This window comes from Microcaecilia unicolor, unplaced genomic scaffold (assembly GCF_901765095.1).
Source record: "Microcaecilia unicolor unplaced genomic scaffold, aMicUni1.1, whole genome shotgun sequence".
NCBI classification, from domain to species: Eukaryota; Metazoa; Chordata; class Amphibia; order Gymnophiona; family Siphonopidae; genus Microcaecilia; species Microcaecilia unicolor.
In genome coordinates, this window is record NW_021963274.1 from 83,287 (window position 1) to 96,231 (window position 12,945).

Below are 12,945 nucleotides of genomic sequence, written 5' to 3' on the forward strand. Positions count from 1 at the left end.
TGGATGTCAGATTATCTTATATATCACGTATAAGAGGATCTAAAGTCAACAGAAGCAGCAGAGTTGACAAAGGGCACCCCTGACTCGTGCCCTGGAAGATTGGAAATCTATCTGAACTAAGGCCATTCACCAACAGTTGAGTTGTACGAGATGAGTAAAGAGCACTAACCATGCATACAAAGCGACCTATAAACCCATATTTCTCCAAGGTTGTATACATAAACTCACAGTGGACATGATCAAATGCTTTTGCTACGTCAAAGCTAATGAGCAATGAAGGCTCCCTCACCCATTCCATATATTCTATAGATGTCAAAATCCTCCTCAGATTTTTTGCCACTGACTGCATCCAAACAAAGCCCACTCGAGCATCGTGGAAAAGACTCAATTTTAGCTAACAATTTCACTTTGTAATTCAATAACAAAATAGGCCTATACGATTTGGGTAGTGTAGGGTCTCTTGGCCTGGTTTTAGAAGCACAATAATTTGAGCCAAATTGAGGTGGTCTTGTAAAGCCTTCGCCTCAATCACATGATTAAGTACCTTTGCAAGGGGCTACACAATCTCTTCACCCAAAAGTATATAAAAAAACTCAGCCCTATAACCGTCCGCCCCTGGGGCCTTCAAAGGGTAATTGCCCAGACTACTTCCTTTGACCGGGGAATTCAAAAAGTCTCTATCCATTTGAGTTATACATGGTGGATCCAAGCCATTCAAGTACATTTTGTAAACCGTTCAGTTCTGCGAGTCAGCTTGGGCGATATATCCAGTTTTAATAAACTATACTACACTGCAATCCATTATCAGAAAGTGGGACATAAAGCTTCTGATAAAAGCCCGGAATATACTACCAATCCCCTCATCAGCTAAGACCCTACTTCCTGATTGATCCTGCAAGGTTAGAATTTGTTTCCTACTCTCATATGATGCCACCAATCAAACAGTCTACCCTCTTGTTCACGTGTTTACACAACTGAAATTTGTAATAAGCCAGTGATTTAACAGAGCACTGATGGAAACGGCCCCTCCTCAGTAACCACTAACGCCTCTTTTTCTGAAGGGATTCCATGTGCCTGTCCCACGCTTTCTTAAATTCTGACACAGTCCTTGTCTCCATAACCTCCACCGGGAGGCCATTCCATGCATCCACCACCCTTTCTGTGAAAGAGTAGTTCCTTAAGATTCCTCCTAAGTCTATTTCCTCTTATGGAGAGAACCATCAGTCCAGCACCCCATTGATGAGCATTTTTCTCCTGGAGGTGGGTTGAGAGTGCCAGCAAGGAAGGGAAGGGGGAGAATTGGTAGTCTTCAAACTGGTTCTTGGAATGTTAATGGTCTCAATGATAAGGGGAAAATGCAGTATGTGTGTTTAGGGAACTAAAAACGCAGTATGTATGTAAGCATGATGTACTTAGGAACAACAAACATAGTTTGAAATGTCTATATGCGAATGCCAGGAGCCTAAGAAATAAGATGGGGGAGTTAGAATATATTGCACTAAATGAAAAATTAGATATAATAGGCATCTCTGAGACCTGGTGGAAGGAGGATAACCAGTGGGACACTGTCATACCGGGGTACAAATTATATCGTAGTGATAGGGTGAATCGGATTGGTGGAGGGGTAGCATTGTATATTAACGAGAGCCTTGAATCAAATAGATTGAAAATTCTGCAGGAAGCAAAACACTCCTTGGAATCACTGTGGATTGAAATTCCATGTGCAAAGGGGAAAAGGATAGTGATAGGAGTGTACTACCGTCCGCCTGGCCAGGACGAACAGACGGATGCGGAAATGTTAAAGGAAATCAGGGACGCGAACAAACTGGGCAACACAATAATAATGGGGGATTTCAATTACCCGCATATAGACTGGGGTAATGTAACATCTGTACACGCAAGGGACATAAGATTTCTTGATGAAATCAAGGACAGCTTCATGGAACAGCTAGTTCAGGAGCCGACAAGAGAAGGAAAATACTAGACTTAGTCCTTAGTGGTGCTCATGATCTAGTGCAGGGGGTAACGATACGAGGGCCGCTTGATAACAGTGATCATAATATGATCGGTTTTGATATTGGCATTGAAGGAAGTGAAACTAGGAAATCAAGTACGCTAGCGTTTAACTATAGAAAAGGTGATTACGACAAAATGAGAAAAATGGTGAAAAAAAGACTGAAAGGAGCAGCTCGCAGAGTAAAAAACTTGCATCAGGCGTGGATGCTGTTTAAAAACACCATCCTGGAGGTTCAGGACAAATATATTCCACGTATTAGAAAAAAGGGAAAAAAGACTAAACGTCAGCCGGCGTGGCTAAACAGTAAGATAAAGGAAATCATTAGAGCCAAAAAACAATCCTTCAGAAAGTGGAGAAGAGAACCAACTGAAAGTAACAGGATAGATCATAAGGAATGCCAAGCCAAATGCAAAGCGGAGATAAGGAGGGCAAAAAAGGACTTTGAGAAGAAATTAGCGTTGGAAGCAAAAATACATAGTAAAAACTTTTTTAGATACATTAAAAGCAGGAAACCGGCCAAAGAGTCGGTTGGGCCGCTGGACGAAAATGGTGTTAAAGGGGCGATCAAGGAGGACAAAGCCGTAGCGGAGAAATTAAATGAATTCTTTGCTTCGGTCTTCACCGAGGAGGATTTGGGGGGGACACCGGTGCCGGAAAGAATATTTGAAGCGGGGGAGTCGGAGAAACTAAACAAATTCTCTGTAACCTTGGAGGATGTAATGGGTCAGTTCAGCAAGCTGAAGAGTAGTAAATCACCGGGACCTGATGGTATTCATCCCAGAGTATTAATAGAACTAAAAAATGAACTTGCGGAGCTACTGTTAGAAATATGCAATCTGTCCCTAAAATCGAGTGTAATACCGGAAGACTGGAGGGTAGCCAATGTTACTCCGATTTTTAAGAAAGGTTCCAGAGGAGATCCGGGAAATTATAGACCGGTGAGTCTGACGTCGGTGCCGGGCAAGATGGTGGAGGCTATTATTAAGAATAAAATTGCAGAGCATATAGAAAAACATGAACTGATGAGACAAAGTCAGCACGGATTTAGTGAAGGGAAGTCTTGCCTCACCAATCTAATGCATTTTTTTGAGGGGGTAAGCAAACATGTGGACAATGGGGAGCCGGTTGATATTGTATATCTGGATTTTCAGAAGGCGTTTGACAAAGTGCCGCACGAAAGACTCCTGAAGAAATTGCAGAGTCATGGAATCGGAGGTAGGGTATTATTATGGATTAAGAACTGGTTGAAAGATAGGAAGCAGAGAGTAGGATTGCGTGGCCAGTATTCTCAGTGGAGGAGGGTAGTTAGTGGGGTCCCGCAGGGGTCTGTGCTGGGTCCGTTGCTTTTTAATGTATTTATAAATGACCTAGAGATGGGAATAACTAGTGAGGTAATTAAATTCGCCGATGACACAAAATTATTCAGGGTCGTCAAGTCGCAGGAGGAATGTGAACGATTACAGGAGGACCTTGCGAGACTGGGAGAATGGGCGTGCAAGTGGCAGATGAAGTTCAATGTTGACAAGTGCAAAGTGATGCATGTGGGTAAGAGGAACCCGAATTATAGCTACGTCTTGCAAGGTTCCGCGTTAGGAGTTACGGATCAAGAAAGGGATCTGGGTGTCGTCGTCGATGATACGCTGAAACCTTCTGCTCAGTGTGCTGCTGCGGCTAGGAAAGCGAATAGAATGTTGGGTGTTATTAAGAAGGGTATGGAGTCCAGGTGTGCGGATGTTATAATGCCGTTGTATCGCTCCATGGTGCGACCGCACCTGGAGTATTGTGTTCAGTACTGGTCTCCGTATCTCAAAAAAGATATAGTAGAATTGGAAAAGGTACAGCGAAGGGCGACGAAAATGATAGTGGGGATGGGACGACTTTCCTATGAAGAGAGGCTGAGAAGGCTAGGGCTTTTCAGCTTGGAGAAGAGACGGCTGAGGGGAGATATGATAGAAGTGTATAAAATAATGAGTGGAATGGATCGGGTGGATGTGAAGCGACTGTTCACGCTATCCAAAAATACTAGGACTAGAGGGCATGAGTTGAAGCTACAGTGTGGTAAATTTAAAACGAATCGGAGAAAATTTTTCTTCACCCAACGTGTAATTAGACTCTGGAATTCATTGCCGGAGAACGTGGTACGGGCGGTTAGCTTGACGGAGTTTAAAAAGGGGTTAGATAGATTCCTAAAGGACAAGTCCATAGACCGCTATTAAATGGACTGGAAAAATTCCTCATTTTTAGGTATAACTTGTCTGGAATGTTTTTACGTTTGGGGAGCGTGCCAGGTGCCCTTGACCTGGATTGGCCACTGTCGGTGACAGGATGCTGGGCTAGATGGACCTTTGGTCTTTCCCAGTATGGCACTACTTATGTACTTATGTACTTATGTAGGGAACTAAAAATGCAGTATGTGTTTTTAGGGAACTTCACAGGCTAAAGTGGGATATTATTTTGCTATAAGAAACACACCTGCGAACACCAGATCATTGTCTTTTACAGGAACACACTCTAACAAGTTATGTGGGAAGATGGGAGGATTGGCTATTTTGGTCCAAAACCGCTGTTTTTATTTTGCAAGATACCTATAAAGATGACCTGGGCTGTTCTCTGGAAGCTAAGAGTCTGCTTCTGGGATTAAAAGGTGACCCTGGTAAATCTGTATGGACCAAATAGCGGACAAGGATGTTTCTTCAGGAGTCTTATCTAACCTTTGACTGAATTTTGTTGGGGAATGGTGTTAATAGGAGGGGATTTTAATACTGTTCCCGATAAGAATGTAGATCATTCAAAGGGGGGGGGGGGGGGGGGGGGGGGTATGGTGCTTCACATAGGAAAGTCTTAATGGCTCTGGTACGAGGGCTACAATTAATGAATGCCTGGCATTTGCATCATCCCACTCAGAGAAATTATACATTCTATTCACATTTCAGGGACACTTCCACATGTATTGACCAAATGTGGTCAGGTACGAGATGCCCATTTTGAATCTATATAGGTTATCTGCTCGTGCTCCCATTTGGTTAGAGGTGGACCCTTGGGAGGGGGAAGTGCTCCCGGGGCTTTTGGAGACTTAATGAAAATTTATTAGGTGACAGATCTGTCTGAGGATATTAGGGGAGTTATTCAAAGTTACATGCAGGTTAACGATAATGAGCCAGTTAATGATAGCTTTTTTTTGTGGGATGCCCTCAAAGCAGTGGTGAGGGGCCATTTTAATTAAGTGGGACGTCTGGAAGGAGCAAACCTATGATAGAGAAGTCCTATCCTTATGACAGCATCACTGGAAAGTCAGCATAAAACCCAGCCTCAACCAGAGCTATTACAGGAATTAGACCACGTTTTGGCTGAATTAAGCAGATAACTTCAGACAATTGATTTTATGCGGAGGCCTAAATAAAACTCTTGAATATAGCAATAAAATCAGGTACCATGCTAGTGAGACAACTGCAAGAGAGGAGAACTTCAAACTATCCAGAAGATAAAGGGTAAAGCAGAATATCAAGCACTATTCGGATAAAGAAATTAGCGGTCCTTTTACTAAGATGCGCCAAAAAACGGCCTGTGCTAGTGTCGGCGGATGTTTTGGACGCACGCAGGTCCATTTTTCAGCGTGCCAGAAAAAAAGGCCTTAAAATATTTTCTGATGCGTGTAAAAATTAGAATTACCGCCCAGAGCACACGGTAGTCAGGCGGTAGCTCTAATTTGACACACGTTGGTGCCTACACGCCTTAGTAAAAGGGCGCCTTAGTGATGAATTTATGCATTTTTGTAGGACTCTATGGGGGTGAGAAGGGTGGGACAGAGGAGGATATTGTCTAGTACTCTATGAAGACAAAACAACAACTAGAATCTCCTGCCTCTTTTGGAGATACACTGTGCAGTTAAACAGTTAAAAAGTGGAAAGGTCCCATGGTTACATGGGTTTTCTTCAAGCTTATATAAACTTTATGTGGGGGACTTGGGGTTAGTAACGGCCTTTTATCAGGTAATCCGGTGGTTGGGAGGCGGGGCTGGTGGTTGGGAGGCGGGGATAGTGCTGGGCAGACTTATACGGTCTGTGCCCTGAAGAGCACAGGTACAAATCAAAGTAGGGTATACGCAAAAAGTAGCACACATGAGTTGTCTTGTTGGGCAGACTGGATGGACCGTGCAGGTCTTTTTTCTGCCGTCATCTACTATGTTAATTAACCAATCTGTAACAGAGCAATCATGGGAAGATATAGCAGCAGATTTGGGAAGTGGAAAGGATTGTGCCTTTCCCGGTGGGGCCGCACTGCAGTTATAAAAATGAACATCTCACGTTTGTTGTTATTTCTAGTTTTGTTGGGGGGAGGAAGCAGCCTCGATGACCTAAACAGCTTATGTGGCAGCAGCTGGAATTAAAGGAGAGAGCTGTTCCCAATTTAATGCAGTATTGGGCAGAACAGCTATGCTACAGTGGGGAATTAGCCCCTATAAAGAGAGCAATTTTGGAACAAGAACTGTTTCCGGATTTTCCCTTAAGGCACCTTATGGGGGACAGCTTTCAAGAATTCGAATGGTCAACCCCTTTATGAGATATTTATTGGGTATTTGGTTCAAGCTGCATAAACGTTATGGAGGTGATATCAAGATCTCTTCCTTGGCCCCAATCTAATACGAATCAATATTTGAAGTAGGGAGAGGCAGTTCTATTTTTTTGGGGGGGGGAGCGAGCAGGTTTGATATGTGGGAGAAATTTATTCTCTCTCAGATCTCTGGGAGCAGTACCATCTACCTTCCAGAGACTTTTTTCCTTATTTACAGATAGCACTGTTTTCTTAAAATTGGTTGGGAGAAGACCCTAAGGAAACAGAACATCTTGAAAAACGTGTGGGCAAGCTTTGGGTAAATTGAGAGGTCCCATATCGCTATTATATAAATGTCTGGATAGACAGCAGTTTCAGAAACAAATTTATGCTAAACTGGGAAAGGGATTGAGGTGAAGCGTTTGATAAGAGTACTTGGAAAAGGATATTTGACGAAGTTAAAAAAACTTCAATCTGTGTGGTGCTTAAGGAAAATAGATACAAAATAACAAGATGGTACTATACACCAGAGACTGAAAAAGAAGTTTCCATCTATGGCCACGGAAGGCGTTGCAAAAATGCTAGGGGTACGGTACATCCATATTTGGTGGACATATGTACTTTTGCAAGCTTTTTGGAAGGTTGTGACATTGATATCACAGACTCTGGATATTTTCTTCCCCTGTGAGCTTAAATTTTGGGTTTGGGTAATCTAAGAGGTTGCAAAGGGCAAACTAGTGTTAAAGTGTAAAATAGCTGCACCCTGAAAGTACGTAAGTATTGCCATACTGGGACAGACCGAACATCCATCAAGCCTAGCATCCTGTTTCCAACAGTAGCCAATCCAGGTTACAACCTGTTGGCCTCACATTACACACTTGGGCAACTCGTGTTCGAGTGGTTCGATATTTGGAACAACTGACCGACTGTCATCATGGTTGTTTTAATATTAACCAGGAGGAACGGATACAATTATCTAATATGCTTTCCTCAATATGAGACTCTAGTTTTGATACTTTTATTTCTATTTTTTTTGGGGGGGGAGGGAGGGGTTCCCCTCTTTCTTTAGCATTTGGCGCCCACTAAAAAGCACCTGTTGGGCGCCATTTTTGGTCGATTACTCTTGCATGTATTGGGGTAGGGGGACGGGAGGAATCACTATTTGTATATGTTTATTGCTTCGTCAGAATTATTGAATTATATACTAAAAAATCTTAATAAAAATGTTTTTAAAATTTTTTTTAAGACTCAATGGCCCAGGAAGTTCGAGTAGCTCCATACCCGAAAATAGTTGAAGACGAGCTGAAAGAAAAAAAAAAAAGAAAAAACTTTGTTCAATCTATTGATATTTCAAATTATGAAAGAATGTGAGAAAAAATATCCCGAAAAAGGGAAGGCACCAAAAGGCAAAGTCTGATGTGCTGATGAGAGATTAGAAACCCAACCTCTCTGCTTCTAGTCCCGCGTTCGAGAGTCAGGTGAGAAGGCACCCGCATAAGTGTAGTGGGGGAACTGCCTCAAAGAATTGACAGTGCACTACGGCAGTGTCCGCATCAGGCTCTGTGGATGACATCACCCACGTGAGATTATGCTGCCTGTTTGTCCTTGGAGAACTAGGTGCTTTCTTTATTGAATGGACTGTAGTTTAACTGTAGTTTAATATAAAAAGCTTCTAGACACAATTAGTATCAGGCTCATCTATGCATTATCTAGGGTGGCACTGGGCAGGTGAAAGATTGAGATGCTGGTCTGAAACTGCTGAAGGAACACTGTGCAGGAACCCTCTTGTCTGTAGGTGGAAGATTTTGAACAGATCAAACCCCTGCCCCTCTTATTCCTCCGCATAACTTACAAAATGCACTAAAGTCAGTTATAGGTGGTCAAGGAGGAGGATGCTTAGGGGGAAGGTGATGAAGATCCTGTACCTTGAGCTATGTGAAAAGTAAATCCATCACTCCCAACCTTCAACTATGATTAGGTGAACTTATATTAGGAATACTTACCCATGTGATATCCATGTCTCTTGATAGTTTTTCCAATTTTTTGAAGTCTTTTTTGTTTACCACTTCTTCACCTGTAATCTGTTTCCAGTCATTGGCCTGCCAGTTCTTAATCCACTTTGTTATACCTATATAAAGAATATTACAGTTTGGTAGGAGAATATATCAGAAACTAAGACAAAATCTCAAACATAAAAGGAAACACGGTGGAAAGGTGTTAATTGCATGGGTGTTGAGCAAATATTCTTTAGTTTTAATCTACCTTTTTGGTCTTTTACATACCGTAAGCCTTTAAAAAGCTCCATTGGGATAACAGAAGTAGTCTTTCCATTGAAGAACCTATTTACATTAATTTACAAATCCACCCACAAATAACCTCATATTCCTTAGGTGTGTGCATTTATGCTCCTTTACCAACAGATGAAGTCTTGTTTGATATCATCCACCAGATACAGTTCTGTGCAGTCCTCAGACACCCAATATTTGTCTTCAGCAGATCGTCCAAGACAGCACAAGTCTGTCAGCCTGCCAAAGACAGGCCATCAAGTTTGGGCTGTCCATATTGGGGGGGGGGGGGGGGGGGGGGTGATAGTCCTTCAAGATTCTTCTTCCTGGAGGGCATTAGGGCTAACCAAAAGAGCTTGGATGTGGCTGACCCTTTCCATCCCTTGCACCTTCAACTAGGCAGGATCCAAGGCTACCAAAGGAAAATCCTGCCAAACGAATCTGATTTTACTAGGTGACCAAAGAACTGGATGAAGAATGTGCGCTAGATGTAATCTATTTGGATTTCAACAAAGCCTTTGATACGGTTCCTCACAGAAGACTCGTGAATAAGCTGAGAAGACTGACCTAAAGTGGTGAACTGGTTGACTAATACACGGCAGAGGATGGTGGTAAATGGAATCGGCTTGGAGGAAAGGTAGTGAGTAGTTAAGTGCCTCAGGGGTCGGTACTGGGGCTGATTCTGTTTAACATATTTGTGAGAGACATTGCTGAAAGGTTACAAGGAAAAGTTTACCTTTTTGCAGATGATCCGAAGATAGCTAATATTGTTTGTACTCCTTCTGGGGTATCCACTCTAAGAGGAAATCTCCAAAAAGTATAAGAATGGTCAAAGGTCTGGCAGTTAAAATTTAACAGCTAAACTCCTCTGAGGTATGCAACAATGTTCGTTTTTACTATTAGGTTGGTATTACCTACAAAAAACCATAAAAAAAAACCAACTAACTACAGTGCTATTTTTTTTTTGTTACATTTGTACCTCGCGCTTTCCCACTCATGGCAGGCTCAATGCGGCTTACATGGGGCAATGGAGGGTTAAGTGACTTGCCCAGAGTCACAAGGAGCTGCCTGTGCCGGGAATCGAACTCAGTTCCTCAGTTCCCCAGGACCAAAGTCCACCACCCTAACCACTAGGCCACTCCTCCACTCTATGTGCAATTTGTTTTTAATTTTTTACATAATATGCTAATGGTACTCAGTGACTGGATAGCTTTCGCTGGGCTGACTGGCAGTCCTGAATTGCTTCATAAACCGACCTGCCATCATAGCACCAGCGCCTACCTCCTACCTGTGATGCTATAGTATACTATTGTCAACAGTTCTTATATATTGGCGAACCTTGTACAAGTCAAAGCTTCAAAAAGCATACCTTTTTAAATGGACTTCAGCGAAGGATGGGCTACTTATCATGGTGCTGTGAGGTGGGGGTTGTTGATCCAACTTAGTCCAGCTGGGGCCCCAGTCTGTTTAATGTTTAGCCTGTATCCAATGCGTTATGAAGGGCGCCTCCTTCCTCTGATTACGCAGGTTGCTCAAATGTTCCGCTATACTGCACGTCATTGAACGGACTAGGGCCCCAGCTGCCGAGAAGCAGGAGTGTACCTACGCCTAGAATAGGAATACGGAGCACACCTCCTCCCGCCAAAAAACTTCCTAGATGAGGAGGCAGTAGCAGAAGATGTCCGGCGGGAGAGAGAATCCATAGCATCATTATGCATCTTGATCTGATCAACTAGATCCTCTACTTTTTCACCAAAAAGATTATCCCCCCGGCAAGGAACATCCGCCATCCGCTGTTGGACAGAATGATCCAGGTCAGAGACACGCAGCCATGAGAGTCTGCACATCACTATACCCTGAGCAGCAACTCTGGATGCCGCGTCAAAAGTGTCAAATGTGCCCCCTGGCCAGGAACTTTCGACACGCCTTCTGCTGCCTGACCACCTGGCGAAAAGGCTTGGGCAGCTCCGTATCGAGTCCCGCAAGTGCACACTCATGAAGAGCTGGTGAGACTGGATCTTGGCGGCGAGCATAGCGGCCTGGTACGTCTTCCTCCCAAAAGAGTCAAGAGTTCTAGCCTCTTTGCCTGGGGGCACCGAAACAGTCTCTACTACTACTGGCTCTCTTGAGGGGAGAGTCCACTAACACCATGGAATTGTGGGGTAACTGAGACCTCATCAACCCCGGTTCACCGTGGATCCAATACTGGGATTCAGGTTTTTTTGGGACCACGGGGCAAGACAGAGGGGCTAACCAGTTTCGCATAAGGACTTCCTTCAGTACCTTATGCAGAGGAACTGTCACAGCCTCTTTAGGTGGAGAAGAATAATCCAGGACCTCGAGCATCTCAGTCCTGGACTCATCCTCAACTTCCACAGGGAAGGGAATAGCCGTAGTCATTTCCCGGACAAAAGAGAAGGACATAAGTACATAAGTAATGCCATACTGGGAAAAGACCAAGGGTCCATCGAGCCCAGCATCCTGTCCACGACAGCGGCCAATCCAGGCCAAGGGCACCTGGCAAGCTTCCCAAACGTACAAACATTCTATACATATTTCTGGAATTTTTGAGTTTTCCAAGTCCGTTTAGTAGTGGTTTATGGACTTGTCCTTTAGGAAACAGTCCAACCCCTTTTTAAACTCTGCTAAGCTAACCGCCTTCACCACTTTCTCCGGCAACGAATTCCAGAGTTTAATTACACGTTGGGTGAAGAAAAATTTTCTCCGATTTGTTTTAAATTTACTACACTGTAGTTTCATCGCATGCCCCCTAGTCCTAGTATTTTTGGAAAGCGTGAACAGACGCTTCACATCCACCTGTTCCACTCCACTCATTATTTTATATACCTCTATCATGTCTCCCCTTAGCCGTCTCTTCTCCAAGCTGTATAGCCCTAGCCTCCTTAGTCTTTCTTCATAGGGAAGTCGTCCCATCCCCGCTATCATTTTAGTCGCCCTTCGCTGCACCTTTTCCAATTCTACTATATCTTTCTTGAGATGCGGCGACCAGAATTGAACACAATACTCAAGGTGCGGTCGCACCATGGAGCGATACAACGGCATTATAACATCCTCACACCTGTTTTCCATACCTTTCCTGATAATACCCAGCATTCTATTCGCTTTCTTAGCCGCAGCAGCACACTGAGCAGAAGGTTTCAGTGTGTTATCGACGACGACACCCAGATCCCTTTCTTGGTCCGTAACTCCTAACGTGGAACCTTGCATGACGTAGCTATAATTCGGGTTCTTTTTTCCCACATGCATCACCTTGCACTTGCTCACATTAAACATCATCTGCCATTTAGCCGCCCAGTCTCCCAGTCTCGTAAGGTCCTCTTGTAATTTTTCACAATCCTGTCGCGATTTAACGACTTTGAATAACTTTGTGTCATCAGCAAATTTAATTACCTCGCTAGTTACTCCCATCTCTAAATCATTTATAAATATATTAAAAAGCAGCGGTCCTAGCACGGACCCCTGAGGAACCCCACTAACTACCCTTCTCCATTGTGAATACTGCCCATTTAACCCCACTCTCTGTTTCCTATCCTTCAACCAGTTTTTAATCCACAATAGGACATTTCCTCCTATCCATGACCCTCCAATTTCCTCTGTAGCCTTTCATGAGGTACCTTGTCAAACGCCTTTTGAAAATCCAGATACACAATATCAACCGACTCCCCTTTGTCCACATGTTTGTTCACTCCTTCAAAGAATTGAAGTAAATTGGTTAGGCAAGATTTCCCCACACAAAAGCCATGCTGACTTGGTCTCAGTAATCCATGTCCTCGGATGTGCTTTGTAATTTTGTTTTTGATAATAGCCTCTACCATTTTCCCCGGCACCGACGTCAGACTCACCGGTCTATAATTTCCCGGATCTCCCCTGGAGCCTTTTTTAAAAATGGGCGTTACATTGGCCACCCTCCAATCTTCCGGTACCACGCTCGAGTTTAAGGATAAGTTGCATATCACTAGCAGTAGCTCCGCAAGCTCGTTTTTCAGTTCTATCAGTACTGTTTTAATTGCCCCCCTTTTAGACCCCTTCTTTACCCCTCTACACGGAGGAATAAAGAGCGTTAGTTCCCAT

At 43.6% G+C, this 12,945-nt stretch overlaps 1 long non-coding RNA gene across 1 annotated transcript in view; it reads right to left on the reverse strand.

Annotated features, from left to right (window-relative positions):
- Positions 1 to 12,945, reverse strand: part of LOC115459132 — a 52,904-nt gene that overhangs the window by 19,296 nt on the left and 20,663 nt on the right. Inside the window, exon 2 of the long non-coding RNA XR_003940208.1 lies at positions 8,572 to 8,696. This is a non-coding gene — a long non-coding RNA (uncharacterized LOC115459132). The remainder of the gene's footprint in view (positions 1 to 8,571; positions 8,697 to 12,945) is intronic.